The sequence below is a fragment of the Rhinolophus ferrumequinum genome, chromosome 6 (genome assembly GCF_004115265.2).
Source record: "Rhinolophus ferrumequinum isolate MPI-CBG mRhiFer1 chromosome 6, mRhiFer1_v1.p, whole genome shotgun sequence".
In the NCBI taxonomy this organism is placed as follows: Eukaryota; Metazoa; Chordata; class Mammalia; order Chiroptera; family Rhinolophidae; genus Rhinolophus; species Rhinolophus ferrumequinum.
The window spans coordinates 67,815,533-67,829,065 of record NC_046289.1 but is presented as its reverse complement, the minus strand read 5'-3'; positions in this window follow the sequence as shown (position 1 = coordinate 67,829,065).

The following is a 13,533-nucleotide window of genomic DNA, read 5'->3' as shown; positions in this document are numbered from 1 at the left end:
ATTCTCACCATAAGTCTAAGTGGTATGTATTATTAGGAGGGTGCAAAAGTAATTGTGGTTTTTGCAATTATTTATTTATTTATTTTTAATTTATTGGGGTGACGATTGTTAGTGAAATTACATAGATTTCAGGTGTACAATTCTGTACTACATCATCTATAAATCCCATTGTGTGTTCACCACCCGGAGTCAGTTCTCCTTCCATCACCATATATTTGATCCCCCTTACCCTCATCTCCCAACCCCCTCCCCCCTTACCCTCTGGTATCCACTAAGCTATTGTCTGTGTCTATGAGTTTTTGTTTCTCATTTGTTTGTCTTGTTCTTTTGTTGTTTTTGGTTTATATACCACATATCAGTGAAATCATATGGTTCTCTGCTTTTTCTGTCTGACTTATTTCACTTCGCATTATACTCTCAAGATCCGTCCATTTGTCACAAATGTTCCTATATCATCTTTTCTTACCGCTGAATAGTATTCCATTGTGTATATATACCACAACTTCTTTATCCATTCATCTATCGAAGGACATTTTGGTTGTTTCCATGTCTTGGCCACCGTAAACAAAGCTGCAATGAACATTTGAGCACACATGTCTTTATGTATATGTTTTCAGATTTTTTTGGGTATATACCCAGGAGAGGGATTGCTGGGTCATATGGTAATTCTATTCGTAATTTTTTGAGGAACCTCCACACTGCCTTCCATAACGGCGGTTTTTGCAATTATTTTTAACCCTTTCAACTGCAATTACTTTTGCACCAACCTAATAGTATCCACATTTTACAGACAAGAAAGCTAAAGTGTGTATAAAATTAAATAATAACTTAAAATCAGACTTCATGTTAAATAGAAAGATAAAATTCTTACTTACTTTATCTGATTTTAGAACCTTTCTTCATACCATTACCTCATACAGCTTCCAGTACAATCAAATCCATTACCTTCTCTATGCTCTGAAGTGGTTTGAATGTTTAGGCACATTGCAAGAATATGTTCTCTCCAACTGCAAGAATATGTTCTCTCCCTGCCACCACCAGAGTTAGTTGTTCATACTGACATTCATGGAAGTAGTGTCCAACAGATCAGAACTGGCATTTATTGGGCACTTACTGCAAGATCAGACAATTAAGTTCACAAACTCATCCGGAAAAAAGTGCTACATACCTCATTGCTGAATATCACTATGATCACCTTTGAGTACTCCCCCTGGGAAACCATGCACTGACATTAGTGCCTAGTCCACGCTTCAAAGTTCCTTTTGGAACTCTTTTCCTGGAATGGCCATAGAACTGTCGTCGTATTACCCTTGATGTCCTGAATGTCATCAAAATGTCTTCCTTTCAATATTTCCTTTATCTTTGGGTAAAGAAAGAAGTCATTGGGGGCCAGATCAGGTGAGTAGAGAGGGTGTTCCGATACAGTTATTTGTTTACCGGCTAAAAATTCCCTCACACACAGTACTGTGTGAGCTGGTATGCTGTCACAATGCAAGAGCCATGGATTGCTGGCAAAAATTCAGGTCATCTAACTTTTTCATGTAGCCTTTTCAGCACTTCCAAATAGTAAACTTGGTTAACTGTTTGTCCAGTTCGTACAAATTCATAATGAATAATCCCTCTGATATCAAAAAAGGTTAGCAACATCGTTGAAACAAGTTGGCGAACTTAATTGACAGACCTTGTATCTAGGTTTGGAGTCAAATTGCCTGGTTCAAATCTCACTTAACCAACTGTTTGAGCTTGGACAAATTAATAATCTTCTCTCAGCCTGTTTCTTTTGTTAAATTTTCTAGTGATGACATATATAAAGCACCTAAAAGACAAAATACCTCATATATGTATTACTTATATTATCAAATGGATATGTTGAGTCATAGTATAATCAAATTTTGTAGGTCATTTTGTAGCTATTTATTTTAAAGAAATAGCAAGAGTTACTGGACCTAATAATTTCAGCAGGTAGCCATGTTCCAGTTACTAGTTCAAGTACTTTCCATATTCTAATTTTTAATCCTCATGATAATCTATGAAGTAAATACTGTTATTATCTCACATTATAGCTGGAGTCACACACTATGGCACAGGAGAGTTAAGTAATGTACCCAAGCACGTACAACTTTTTCATGGTAGAGCCAGAATCTGAATGCATACACAGTTAAACTACATCCAGTATCTATGCTCTTCACTATATTACATTGCCTCTTCTTGACACAGTTTAAATGGCCTCAAAAGATCTAATTTTGGCCTATACGAAAACAGAAACAGGTAAAATAAAATAAAATAGTCACTTCAAATCCTCTTTGGGGGTGGCTAAGAAATAAATTGTGCCTACATCATAAATATATATATATACGAGTATATATACAGACCATGTTAAAATTCCATACTCCCCTCTGGCAATATAGAAAATGACTTTATAAGACTTCACCACTGTGAAAAGAGACTGATTCAATTGGCCATATATGAAAATTGACCTCATTGTCATACAGTGTATGTGCTACCTAGAGAACTAAAAGAAACTGATATCCACAGTGCTGTATGTAAGTGAAGAGGAACGCTCTTAAAAGACGCCCAACAGCTATCGAAGCAATGTTTCAGAGCAGCAAGAACTTTGGAGTGTGTCTCTGGCTCAGGGACTGGTTTTGGAGTTTAGAATACCCAAATTGATAACACTCAGAGAGACTTATTCATCTGAATGAAATTAAAAGTTCATAGGCCAGAAAACAAACATGGCCAGAACTCTCATACCAGCTTGTTAGGAGAATTCAAACGAGGCCATGAGAAGTTAAATTCATATCCAAGGTTCACTTGCTGAATAATAATCAGAATATTCCTGACTATAACTGTTTTAAAGTATTATCTCTTCCCTCAAGCTTTTTATCCTTCTTTACATTCCCCAATTTCAACCAGACTGAACCTTGTATTTCACAGAGAAAATAAAAGCATCTGTTAGTACATTCCTCAACTACTCTACCTTTAAACCTAAGATATTGTCAAATATGTATATATTATTGCCTCTTATATGCAAGGTACTGAGGATACAGAGAAGAATAAGATATATACCCTGTCCTGGAGTATAAGTTTATACAGGAAGACAAAATGGTAAACATACGTGCAAAGTAACCATGACAGTCATGTGCTAGTGATGTGTACAGAGGGATATTGGGAAATAGAGATGGCTCACCTAATTTTTACATTCTTCATTGACATTTAAGGAAAAGATGTTCCTTTCTATGAAAAGCTTATCTGGTCATCATTTCTCCTCTACAAACTTGTCCATCTAATCCACCTTCTTTCTATATCTTCAGTCTCCCTTTCTCTACTGATTCTTTCTCTGTAGCCTTTAGACAAGCACATTTTCCTCTCATCTTATCAACTTTTTCTATATCACTTCTCCATCACAGTACTCCCCTAACTTGCTCCTCTTCTCTCCCTTAGAAACCTTGAATGGTCTAAACCTCCATCTCCCCTTTCTCAATTTCCATTTCCACCTCAGCACACTGCAGTCATGCCTCTAGCCCTGCGCTTATGCAGAAACTACTCTTGATAAAAGTCACCAGTGGCATCCTAGGTGCCAATGCCGAGAGTCTACTTCACTTCTCCTTCTGGTAAATCTCCCCGCAGCACCTGAAACGGTTAATTCATTCTTGAAAACTTTGCCTTCCTTGGCTCTGTTCTGCTTGATGCCTCTCACACCAATTTCTCTGCAAATGTCTTCAGTAAGAAATTTAAATTCATTTTTGGTTTCTTGCATGGACTCGTCTTACCCTATCTTATTTTCTTGGGTGATTTTGTCTCCCGGGAGTTCAGGTACCATCTGTATCATCAATTAGAATCCCAGCAGGAAGCAGATAGAACTCTCAAATGGGATAATTAAGAAGGTTTTGATAGAAACTATCCACCTCAGGGTGGGCAAGTTCAAGGGAAACCAACAAGGAGTGGTTAGTGCCCCTAGGCCTGAAATAATAAGGTTGGATAAGCCCTTACAGGAATGTTGAGGGTAACCAGAGTAGCTCCAAGAGAGTGACTGCCTGGAGAGGGTAACTGAGCAAGAACTGTGTCGCTTGGAAGAGGGATCTAGTTACCTGTGGTGACCTTGAATAAATATCCCATACTCACTCGCTTTCTGCCCTTTGATCTTTTGCCAGCATCTCTAATTGCCTAAATCCAACTGGAAGCCAAAATACAGTGATGGCATCATACTAAGTAATGATTCAAGGTCACAGGGAAAGTTGGAAAGCATATCTAGAGGGGCAAATGGAAACTACCGAGCACAACTGCTATATCTCTAGTCCTGACTGCTCTTCTGATATCTTGGCTGATATTTCCAGTTCATCTCCAGTTTATTTGTATTACACATATGTGCCTTAAAATTGATTTGCCCAATTATTCTGTTTTTCCTGAGAATTTTTCTCAGTTAGGGGACAACTGTCTATTTTCTTTCAACCAAAGACAATGAAGTCTTCTTGACTGTTCCTTCCTTTATTTCCCTCATTGAGTTATATTTGGAGAGTATTTCTCAGAAATGTTTTTTTGAAGCCTAGGCTCTCCTTTCCAATTCCATTCCTTTAATCAATATTCTTACATTCTCTTTTCTGTACTTCGGCAATGATTTACCAACTCAACTCCCTATAACTATTCTTTTCCCTTCTCTTTTGTAGTCTTTACACTGCTATCAATTATCTTCCTAAAATACAGATAATCATGGCCTTCCTTTGTGTAAAACCTCTAACACATCTTTGTTGCTTGACATAAAATCTACACTACACACATGACTTATAAGGCACTAACCTATCCCTTTAGCATCATGAACTTGCTAATTCAACAAATATGTCTTGAACACTCAGAATGTGCCTGTCAAGACACTCGATGCTAAGTAAGAAATACAAAAAAAAAAAAAAAAAAGAGATTATAGACACACTAAGCCACTAGACTGCAGTTGAAGTGATAAATAAATCAAAATTATAATAATTACTAGGCGGTATTAGAGAGAAGTTAACTATTGGTGGGGTTTTGGGTGTGAGAGGGGCGTAGGAAAGGGAATACTGTTAAAACTGACACTTGGAAAATGAGTAGATGTTTTCAGAAGGAGTACGGGCATCTCAACAGGGGAAAATGCATGTCCCCTTGTATAAAAGCATAAAAATAAAAGGCAAGTTTGGTGAAGTAAAGGGTTAAAACAATGGCCTTTAAGAATTGTGTACTTAAAATCTGTGTTTATATTTCATGTAAATTATAGGTCTTTTTTTAATTACAGGGAAATTTTGGTGGTGATGAAAGAGTTCTATCTCTTGATTGGGATGTATGCATTTGTCAAAGCTTTCCAAAATGTACACTTGAAATCTGCACTCTTTATTGTACGTATATGACATCTCAAAAAAAAAAAAAAGAAAGTATAACCTTGAGTCAAAAAGACCTGGTCCCTTGCCAGTTTTATGGTATTGAACAGGTGACTTATGTTTTCTAAGTTTTCTGATCTGAAATGATACTACCTCCCCCATAGGTCTGCAGAGAGCTCATTCTGGTGCTTAGCATGTGTTAGATACTTAGAAAATAGTGTCTACAAACTTGAATGCATGTAGAGTTTATCAGGAAATATAAGAAAGAAATGAAACCTGCAAAGTAGACAAGAACATCTCAAAGAGACTTACGTTTATATTTTTAGAAAAAAATCACCTTGGTTTCAGTGTGGAGAACTGGAGTTAGAGACAGACTATGGCAGGAATTTCATTAGAGGACTAATAGAATAAAGAAAGAAAAGACCTGAATAGTAGCAACAGCATATTTCTTAGAGTGACACATAGAAAACGGTATTGGCTATGCAGGAAAAGATGTGCAGAAGTGCCATTTGCCAAAAACGGAAGACTTAAAGGGGCATAAAATGAGCTTATTTTTTTTTTTTTTTTTTAAAAAAAGCTGTGTTTGAGATGCCTTCAGATTTCCAAGCAAGTCATGCCTGGTACACAAGTGGCTACATGGCTCAGGACCCCTAAATTCAGACACGAGATGTTATTATACATTGGACAAGACTGAAATAAATATTACTCTCCAAGAGAGAACCAAAATGGGATCAGTCATTTGTGAAAGTGAAGAAATTCAAGATAATACTGGTGAATATAAACCTGGTGAATTACAGAAATAACTAAAATCCACTTAAGGTCACCTGGGTGTAAATTGAAGTCTCCTCGGGAAAGCAAATAGGGATTTTGATTTCAACTGAGGAAGTTTTACATCTAGTTACTTTGACATCTGTCTTCAAAATGAGGAAAATCTGCATGGTACCTATAAAAGGGAAGTCCAGGAAGGAAAAAAAAAGAAAGAAATCTGTTTCTATTGCTGTCTAATATGTATATCACTGTGGTAGAGATCTCATTCTATTAAATATTAAAATTATCCAACTAGTTCTTCCACCTGAGTTCTTTTGACTTCAAAGTCTAGTGTTATAAACATTAGATTAGATTGCCTTCTTGGGAGATCCTTTTTAATATATTGCTGATGAAGGCTTGGGAAACATCCATGATGTAATAAGATGACTAGAGTATAACCACTAGTTTTCTATGTATGCTTCTGAAGATAGGGAGCTGTGTTAGTGTAGGTCCTCTGAGAAGCACTTGCCACGACAGGATTTGACATGCAAGAGATTTATTGGGGTAAACACCTGTGAAGCAAACAGCGGAGAGAACAAGAGGAAGTTGTAAGAGCTATCTGATTCCTGAGAAGGAGAAAGGGAAGGAAGGAAGGTAGGGATGTGTTTGAAGGGATTGTTTAGCGGCATTTCTTGTTTTTATCATATAGTTGAGATCCTGAGGGTGTTTATTAGCACAGAGTGTGAATGAGGATCATATTGGGGAGGAGGAGAATTCCCTCCCTCTACCCTTCTTAAGTTCTGATGACTGGACTACTAATAAAATTGACATAAGACCAGATTAACAGGGGAAAAACCAATTTAATACATGCACTTGGAAGATCATGAATAATGATGCTCTCTGAAATGATGAACCAACCAGATTGTTATACTTTTTACACACACATACACACACACACACACACACACACACACACACAAAATCCCAATAAATTTGTGAAGAACTACCAGGACAAAGACACTTAGGTTTGGGTGGTCATTACTGAGGAATCTAAATAAAGTTTGGGCTTGGGTAGTAAATTAGTAAGGGAGTAACAAAGTTTGTTTATGCAAGCTTTTTCACCCTGGATGCTTAACTCTCATAATAAGAGTGTGTCTCTCAGCCCACCCGCAGCACAAGGGCCACCTTTCACAGAAGAGATTTATTTCCTGTATTCAAGGAGACAAGGGAGGGTCAGCGTGCCCTTCTTGCACCAGCTGCTTTTCAAGTAACTTTAATTAAAAGTAATCAATACGCCATTGTGGGATATTTTGGGGTGGCCTACCCTGTGCCTCAACAATTACATAATGAGTGGCATAATTGTGTATTAATTATATATTTCATATAGATACAAAAGGAAATCATTGGGTTCTTGGATAAGACAGCAACATATATGGTACATGTCGTGGGTGGTAGATAGAGAGATTATGAAAGTTATGCCTCAGTTATCCTGTGGGTCTGATTAGAAAATATTATCCCATCTTTGAAATCCTGTGAAAATAAGCATGTAAATCATATGTGTATAAATCATGTGTGACTGAGGAGAGCGTGCCACGTGATTTAAGGACACTGTGTTTTCACTCATTTTACAAAGTAAAATAGGTTTTTAAAAAACTTCAGATTTGGAAATAATTTCAAATTTACCAAAAACTTACAAAATAAAAGTAGTACAAAAAAACAGTGCAGAAAAATGTCCATATGTCTTTATCTGGAATCACCTACTCTTGACATTTTACTCCATTTGATTTATCATTTACTCTCTCACTGTCCTTGATTATTTGTTTTTTCTGGATCACTAAGGGTAACAGATACAGATATATTTTAAAATATAATTTATCATTTGTGTTCTAGTTTTGTAAGTTCATCCAATAATGTCCTTTATTGCACTTTTTCCCTTCCAGTACAGTTGCAGCCTATGATCAGGTATTTAGTTGTTATGTCTATTCAGTCTCCTTTAAATTTGAACATGAAATGTTCTTTTGAATAAATAAATCTAATTCATTGAAGAATGGAAACTTTAAGAGCGGGCTCTTAGTCAGTCCCATATATTGCTTCTACAAATGACCTAGAACAGTATATCGCACATGGTAGCACTCAGTAAATATCTTTTGAATGAAGAAGGTTTTTGTGGGTGTTCATATTCTCCTAAGAGGAGCTGGCATAATGAGTTACATTGGTCTTGGCATTTTAAGAGCATTTATATTATGTTTTTTCAAGTTCTGTCTATATAAATAGTTTGTGTTGTTTCATGAAGTTAGATTTGTGTGTGTGTGTGTGTGTGTGTGTGTGTGTGTTGTGTAGAGCTTAAGTGTTCCTCAAGTCCCACCTCTGTTACTCCCTGCCCACACCATTACCTAAATCCCTTTTCATCCCTTTACCAACTTAAACCTTTTGGTGTTGTCTGAAAGTGAAATGGAAACCGAAGCTCTTCTGACAGGAGGATTGGCATCCAGTGTGACTGTCCTCCGGGTAATGCAAAACATTTGCTCGCTGCATCAAGGGCTGTAATAAATCTGAATGTTCAGATATAACTAGTAGCCATCTTAAAAAAAAAAAATACTGGCTCCTGTGTCAACGTGTTGACTGACAGAATTTCCACATGGTAGGAGGCTCACTGACATGATTTCAATCATAGCTCTATGAATGGAATGCCCAAGAAAGCTGTCCATCAGTCACAGAAATCTCTGCCTTGTCCCAGAGGGTCCATTACATCATTGCCACATTGTCTGAATTGTAGCTCATTGCTGGAAATGAAGTATGGTCCAGCCTCACGCTGGCTATGCCAAGGCCCTCCTTTCAAAGCCTGGCTTGTGAGAGTCCATCTCCTAACTTCAGAAACCTACTGCTCTACTCTTAATATAAAACTAGGATCAAAATTGTCAGGTGCTGATAAGAATATCTTTGGCTCATGGTGTAATATAATGTGAACAGAGCAGGACTCAAGTTGTATATACCGTTTGATGTTATCTATGAAAAGAAAAAACTTTGTAGAAAAATGACTTGAAAGAATCATGCCAACATGGTTATAGTAGTAGCTTTCAGGTGATGGGACTATGGATAATTTATAGAATCTGATCTTCTGTTGTTGACTGCAAAGAACATCTATTTCTTTGATGATCATGAGACAAAATATATATATAAAAAGAAATTAAGTATAAAAATAAAGATGTATTTTTATAGTCTCACATTTAAAAATGAAATCTAAAGAAACTGGGTGAAATTCTAAGCCATTTTGTACCTCAGTTTGCCCATCTGCCAAGTAGGTATAATAATGGCTGTTATACATTTTATGAGGGCAATACATCAGATAACTATGTAATATACTTTTATTTTCTCAAAAGTATAGAAGATTCTATAATAATAATAATAATAATAACAATAATAATAATAATAATAATAATAATAATCTCTATACTTATCTCAGAAGGAACTCGTTCCCTTAACTCTCTTTCTATCAATCATGGAGGCGGAAGGGGCTATAAATCCTGACTGGCATCTTGCCTGCTCTTTTGAAAGTCTAACCCAGTGGGATGGCAAAAGAGAGTAATTTTTTAAATGAAGAGACTTAGAGCTAATCTCTATCTGACATGTGCTTCCAACTCTAGCTTATGTTGAAAGAAGTGTTTATTAAGGGCAGACTTGATTCCCTGCCTCTCCCCCCCCCCCCACCCACCACCACCACCAACCCTGCAAGTAGAAACCCTCTACTCCACCAGCACAGTTCCTTTAAATTCCTGAATTTATAAATGTGAGAAAGCCCTCAGAACATGATGTATTCTTGCAGAATGGTCTGTGGGACAAGAAGAGTGATTGACAACTGCAGAAATTACATCTGAGGTTTAGTCCTGTAGGAAAAGGGGATACAAATTGCCTGCAAATTATCCACAAGTCCCTGATGAGCCTGAGGAGAAAATTTAAGAGGCTTCAGTCTTTCTTCAACAAACATGTTCACGTGTCTCCCTTTGCTATAACACAAAAACACCCAAGAGAAAATGTCCCTGTAAAAACACTACTTTTGTTTCTTATCCTTGTCAAATGTTGTAATAGTAAATGTATAAATGCCAATTAATAGCCTTTATCATGTGCCAATAGTGTTTTGTGTGTAATTCAGAGCAGAAGTGGTATATGAGCTCTGACTGATGGGTTTATAATATGAAGAAGAAATTGGGTTTTATGCTATAAAAACACATGGTGATAACTTTATAGGGTGCGTAATGAAAAAGCCTGAGAGGATTTGCACTGCTGATCTTAATAAATATGCATCACTTGAGAAGAACTAAATACAGTAGAATAATGGTAATAATAATGATGGTTGATACTTAGAAGTCTAAAATGAACAGGTTATCCTTCTCTTCTAACTAGAGTACATGGAAATGTACTATCCTAGACTTTGCACATACCTGGCTTACAATATTGGCTTTCTAAGTTATTAGTAAGTGCTACTCAAAATGTGATGGGCAAATTAATGCTGATCCTCAATTTTTCTTACATGTCTTGAAGTGATAAGTGCAGAAATTGAGAATAACCATTTAGAACCTTTTCCATCAATTTAACAGAGTAATTGTATATCTGTTGAATCACGTAATAACAAATCAGGGGCTTGAATGTTATGTCTTCGCCTTTTAAAATTTCATTTTTGAGTAATTCACTTTTTATCTTATTTTACAAAAATGTTTGTCCGTGACAACTTGGGGGAAAACTGGGCCCTCAACACAGATAGTTTGAGAAACCCTACTCTAAAATATTGTGCCATGCTTGATGAGATAAATATAAATCACCTTTCTAAGCCGTAGATTTCTCGCCTAATGGATTTAACGATAGCACTTACCTCTTGACACTGGATCTGAGAATTAAGGGGAGAGAGATATATTTAAGGTGCTTAACACGGTGCCTGCCCTTGGTAAGTACCCCCCATGACATTGACTCTTAGTATTATTGACTAACAAAGACTGGAGGAGATGCCATTCTGAATTATGTGCATGTGGAACACAGTTTTTGTTTGTAACAGGCCTTTGGTGTACACTCCCATCAGCAAGTAACCAACCTCCCTCTGGAATCAGGCCACCTGGTTTGACAGAGTAGGTGTTCATTCACCACGGAATTGCATGACGCGACCACATTTGGCTTTTGGTCTTCCCTGACTTTTTAGTGTAATTGCTCCACCATCATTGTGTGGAATGTCCTGTATGTTTCCTTTTGTTCTCCTTAAGTCATTAATTTGAGTAATTGCTGCAAGCCTCAACAAGTGAATAATTCTGCTCTCTTATTATTCACTAAGCACTTGTATAATTTTGGGACCAGGATGAAATGACTTGTCACTCATGGATGGCAAGTATGGAAATGTAAACTTCGGTTTCAAAGATGCATCACTTTCAGTGGTGCTTCACGGAGCAAAGAGAAAAACATGCAATCTCTTCCAGTCAAAGAGGCCAAACAATTTTTTCAAAAGTGTGTTTTGGCTAAATGTCAAAATCTAAGGTTGAATGTCTCTTCAACAGTCATTGGTGGTGGCCAAGAAAGTAGCTGGTTATTTCAGAGCATAAGAGCTTAACTGAGGATAATTCAACCAAAGAGTTTTTTCTTTTTGAATTCTAGTATACTGCAATGAAGCTTTATTGTCTGACTAACTTGCATCCAGACCATGGTTGTGCAACTTCACTGGATCCATCAGGCAAGTCCTTTCCTCCCTTTGAGTCTCAGTTTCCTAATCTATAAATCAGGGGCTAGTGGGATAATGTTTAAGCATAATAGGTGCTTAAGTAATATTAAGTCCCTTCTTTATTCAGTTAGTAAACTTTAGTTATTTTCTTTAAAATAATCAATAAATTGACTTTAACAAGATGCCAGGAATAGAATCAGACTTTAAAATATAGTAAAAATAATATGTCACTATTTTTAAAAACACACATTGGATTTGGCTGATTCAGTGAACAACAGACTGTTTAAAACTGTGGCTCTTTCCAAGGTCAGGCATCTTCAGCTCCTTTTCACTCTGCCTGGAACTCTCTGCTCAGCCAGAATAACTTTCCCATGCGCGTGACTTGGCTCATTCTTATTTTTAGTTCTTTGTGTTTAGCACTCTTCTTGAAATGACCTTCTGACGCCTCTCTGCCAAACCGCACACTCCTGTAAAACTCTGCATCATTCACGTCGTCCAGGAATTGGCAGAAAGAAACCTGGTCAAGTGATTCACTCCAGCCCATCTTTCAGTGCTGTAGGATATTCTAGGGAGCTGCACTAGTCCCCACTTTGACACATTTCTTGCTATGATTTCTTATACTATTTTCATATTTGTAGATTCTTTCTCCCTATCAGAACTATAAAGTTCCATGTCTTGGGGTTACACTGAATACATTTAGGATCAGAGAAGCTGTCACTTGTTCAAGGACACACAGTTTATGGCTGATTTTAAACAGGTAGCCAGTTCTTTGGGTTTTCAGTTTGGTGTTGTTTTCATTTCATGACCCAACTTCACTTAGTGGGGAAATGGTTGGTAGTACTGACTGACTGACTGAGAAACAGTAGGGGAACTTCAGGCATGGAAAGACAGCTCTTGAAGGAGTACTAGCAGATGAAGGACATGGAGTGTGATGCAAGAGATGGGGCAGGATCGAGGAGGGCAAAGGAGGCAGAAAGCCTGCCTCAAATGAACAATTGGCTTACTCGCAGCATTTCACATGGAAAGAAAATTTAAAAATACCTAAACAACAACAATAACAACAACAACAACAACACATTTCGGCTTTGTTTCTATTTTGTGCTTAAAAACAACACTGTCACTGCCAACAAAAACAACACCATAACTGTGCTTTTCCCCTGGCACTAACTCTAAACAATCTACTGGACTTGGGTCAAAATTGCAAACTGCCAGCATGTTAAAAATAAAAACAGAAAAACAAACTTGGCCTTTTCCTTAAGGGTTGTGAGGGTGAATGCAGGACAAGAGCCAGAGAGAAGAGTTACTATAAAAAATAACTAGTGCAAACATCCTTGAACTGATGTTTTCTATAAAAATCTGTTGGCTGTGAATTGGAAAGAGTGAAGTGGGAGGGATAAAGGAATGGGGGATCAAGTGGTGTCTGCTTATCGTCAGCTAGCTTTCATGTAAAAGTCATGGCAGGGTCAGCAACAAACTAGCCAGGTGGCAACTCCAGGCCACGCTGCCATAAATAAATAGTTATGTACTAATGTCACACAACCCGAGCTAGATGCAAAGCATATGGCAAGAAAACATTCTAATGTAAATATTCAGGAAAAAAACATGGTTTCTGAATTTAGGATCCACTGTTGTTACTGGACTTTAAGACGCCTAGGGAAATAAAGTAGTGGAGCTTTATAAAAACCTGGACTAAAAGATCCTTTGAAATGTAGATTATTTCCTTTCAAAAAATCCTTAACCTTTGGC